Source organism: Myotis brandtii, unplaced genomic scaffold, assembly GCF_000412655.1.
Source record: "Myotis brandtii unplaced genomic scaffold, ASM41265v1 scaffold1612, whole genome shotgun sequence".
Lineage (NCBI taxonomy): Eukaryota > Metazoa > Chordata > Mammalia > Chiroptera > Vespertilionidae > Myotis > Myotis brandtii.
In genome coordinates, this window is record NW_005355890.1 from 953165 (window position 1) to 957142 (window position 3978).

Consider the following 3978-nt stretch of genomic DNA (forward strand, 5'->3'; position numbering starts at 1 on the left):
AACTGTATTTCCTAAAAGTCTCCCATGAATTTCAAACACAGAAATCAGTTGGACCCAAGCTAGGGAGATTTTTTTGAAAAGAAGTTAGAAGTGTCATTATTGGCAAACAATTTTATGTGTATTCTGGGTAGTATATATATTTAATCCTTGTAATAACCTTATGAGGTAGGTAGCCCTACTACTATTCCCATTTTACAGATGGGGAAACCAAGACTGAAAGAGCTTAACCGAGGCCTTCATCGTCTCACAGCAGGTAGATGCATAATTGAGATTCCAAACACATCAGTTGCCTGTAGGGTCTAGAACACAAAATGTTCTGTGCCTTTATTATAATTATAATAATAATAATAAAAAACTGCAGCAACTCCCATTTGCTGGCCAGGCCCTGAGATGAGCTTTTTATATGTGCTGTATCATAGATTCCTCACAACCATATCTGTCCGATACTGTTAACACCCCGTTTACATTTGAGGAATCAGAAGCTTCGAGAATTTAAAGAAGTTGTTCAGGACCCACAGCCAGTAAGTGGCAGGAGCAGGAGTCAAAGCCATTTCTTAACCATCTGCTATGGCACAAGCCTACCAACACAGTGATTCCAGGAGGACTGCTTTCTCCTAGGGCTTCGGGGTCTTCACTGAAGAGAGAGCAATAACCTTTATTTTCAGAGCTCAGGATCAACAAGCTTCCTGATTTGTCATTTTCAAGTTTTTAAAGATAATGATTTCCATGTTAAGGTTTATGCAAATTTGTACTGTCCGGATATGTTGAATTCCAAAGGTACACAAACTCATATTATTGGTGAAGATATTGCCTTCTTCCTACGAGGGCTCAATTTGATGAGAATATCACAAAAGTATTTGGACAGCATCACATAGGAGTGGGAAAACTGAGAATGAAAATTCTGTGTAGGTCCATGCGATCACATTAGGTGACTTCCCTTCTCCACAGTGGTGGCACCACCCATGGCCCCTAACTCCCAGGCTATTGCAAAGGGCAAATGTAGCCATACAGGACTTCTGCATGGATAAGCACTTGACATATTGGAAAGAGCTATGTACAAATACATTACTTAGAATCATTGTCCCTTGGTAACTGTGCTTTGTTTCGTATACCCACTTTTACTGCAAGCATCTTTTTACCCTCACACCCCAGTCATATTGAGCTATGAAGTTTTGTTTCTTCCTCTTTCCACTCTAGAACCACAGAACATGAAAACAACAAAAGCACAGACTATATGCTTCAACTTTCTTTTGGGGATCTGTCCAACAAAGACTGATATTTACATTTGGCCAATGGTTCTTATAGAACAAAAGGAAGCTTAGAATAAAGATTTTTTATTATTTATTTCATCATTGCCAATTCACCTTTCTCTTCCCTGAAACATACTCACCCACCTCCTATATTCTTACTAGAGGGAGCTACAGGCCCTAGAGCAGTGGTTCTCAACCTGTGGGTCGAGGCCCCTTTGGCGGTCGAACGACCCTTTCACAGGGGTCGCCTAAGACCATCCTGCATATCAGATATTTACATTACAATTCATAACAGTAGCACCATTACAGTTATGAAGTAGCAACGAAAATAATTTTATGGTTGGGTCACAACATGAGGAACTGTACTTAAAGGGCCAGAAGGTTGAGAACCATGCCCTAGAGTAAAAAGGGAACACAGCTATATAAACTATCCTAAGACTCCTAAACTGAATTTTGGAAATTTAAGAGGCTTCTGAGCCAAAGGGGTATGTTCTTGATTCAAACCAAAAGGCAACTGAACCCTTTAAGGTATGTGCCCCAGCCCCTTTTGCACTCACATGACTTAAGAAATCTAAAATTAAAAAAAAAAATCTGGTTAGTACTATTGGATCAGAGAACCTGTAGGAATCATTGACTCAGATCTTGCCTCGGGGTTTTTTAGCCTGAGAATGCCCACATTGTGGGAAGTGAAAACAACTGGAAATGGAACCTATCCAGAGAAAACAGAAAGGAAAGAAAGGGCCTCTCCAACAGAAGGGATCCTCCTACTCAGATGGGATGAGGGCAAGGACGCCTGCCACAGCAGTGCCGCTGAAGACCTGCAAGCAGCCCTCCTGCACACGCCCACCTGCTTCCCCACCTCCCGGGTGGGCTCCTGTGGTTCTCCCCAGGAAAGCCCCGGCCTTTGCTTGGACACTTCACCAAGGTGGCCCTGAACACTTGAGATTTGTCCTCTCTAGACTGCAAGAGGGTTCCATGACTACAGGGACAAACTATCTGAATGTCCTCAGCACAGTACCTCATACACAGCAGGCACTCTGTCTGCATGGGTGTTAAAAGTTTAAATTGATCACTCAGAATTGCTGAGAATCCTGATTTCTTTTTCAAACAAGGCAAAGATTTGCATTTCTAACAAGGGTAAGATCAGGAAATTGATATCTGTTTAAACAGACACATTATTTTCTGGATATTACTATGTTGTTGTTATTATTACTAGTATTATTCAGGATTTCTTCATCTGAGGTTATTACAAATTGGGGAAAGAGGAACCCAGGAGTAAGAAATAACACATTCCAGTTGAGCGCTGCCCTAAGTGCTATCCCAAGGGCCAAAGCTTGGGGAAACAGGAAGGGATTTCCTAAATAGAAAGAAGTGTGTGTGAGAAGGAGGAGGAGGAGGATGAGGAGGAAGGGAGGGAAGGAGGAGGGAGGAGGAGGAGGTCAAAGTCTGATGAAAGCAGGGACGGGAAGGCAGAATTTGGGGGGAAATAGAAAGATTAATCTGGCACAAGTCCAAAGGCTCCAACCAAAGGAACTAGGTCTGGGCCTCGTACGCCGGTGCTGCCGGGGTCTGCCATGCTGGGCAGCGGAGAGGTGGCCATGGCTGCTGAGGGGAGCACCTGCGGACGTCCTCACGGCTTCTGACAGTAGGCCCAGATGGTAAGAGGCTGAGGCCCAACGCACAACTTAGAGTCTATTAATTCTATTAACATGTACTATACTTCTGCTTTATGATCAACACCCAAAACTTCCTATATCCTTGTTAGCTTCTGAAAAAGAAGTCTGGGCTAAGTGGATATATCTTGTGATTGATGTGAGTTTGAATTTTGATTGTTCCAAAAATAAAGCAAGCTGGGATGAGGCCCCGTGGGTGCCCTGCGGTAACACCCTACCCCCACCCCCACCCCCACCCCATTCTCTGCCCTTGAGGGGCAGGGCTAGGCGGAGGCAGGGAGACTGACAGGGGCTGTCCCGCAGCTGAGAAAATAGGGCCAAGAAAAGAAAATCTGAGGATAATTGGGGTGCTTTAGGAGGAAGGTCATTGCTGGGAAAAACAAAACAAAAACAAGATTAAAGGAAAACTACCAGTGGAAACTAAATATAAGCTTTATGCCCATATAACAAGAGCCAGAGAATGGGGCTCGTCTTGGCGGTGTGATTGTGGAAACCGTGCGCGTGCGGAGGCGCGGAGGGAGCCTGCCGTTCCAGGACCGAGAGCTGGAGAAAGTCAATGCACACACATGGCCCGGGTTTAGGCTACGCATGTTATGATAAATAAGTTCCGGTTCTCGCATGACCTCCAAAGCCCAGACTGCCTTCGCCTTCCTACTTGGCCCCGAAACGAACAGGTAAGTGAGGAGGCGAGTCGCCGAGCCTCTCCGGGCCGGTTTCGGCATCGGTAAGTAGGGGCAGTCCAGCTCGGAAACTGAATTCCCAAGGCTCCCGGAGCCGCGGAGGGTCTGACGTGCAGGGACCGCAGCCCACACTTACTAGGCTTCGGTCAGGTGACTGGCAGGCGGTTCCGGTTCGGCAGCCGCCCTCCCATCCTCCCGCGGGCCTCAGACCCGAGAGGGCGGGAGAGGGACGCCTCCCTCTAGGTGACAAGCGGCGCCTCCCGCGCGCGAAGCGTCCATGCTCCTCGCCCAGGACCCCAGTCGTTCGATGTCCCTTGTGACCGAGTAGCCGCGTGGCCAGAGGATGACCACGGCGTGGCGGTTGCTAGGACAGCG

At 46.7% G+C, this 3978-nt stretch overlaps 1 protein-coding gene across 1 annotated transcript in view; it reads right to left on the reverse strand.

The window, feature by feature from the left end:
- The window catches only part of VWA3B (von Willebrand factor A domain containing 3B), a 151194-nt gene extending 147222 nt beyond the window's left edge, over positions 1-3972 (reverse strand). Inside the window, 1 exon segment of the mRNA XM_014536417.1 lies at positions 3740-3972. The gene's annotated coding sequence lies outside the window, so the exon portion shown is untranslated.
- Between the last annotated feature and the right edge of the window lie 6 nt (positions 3973-3978).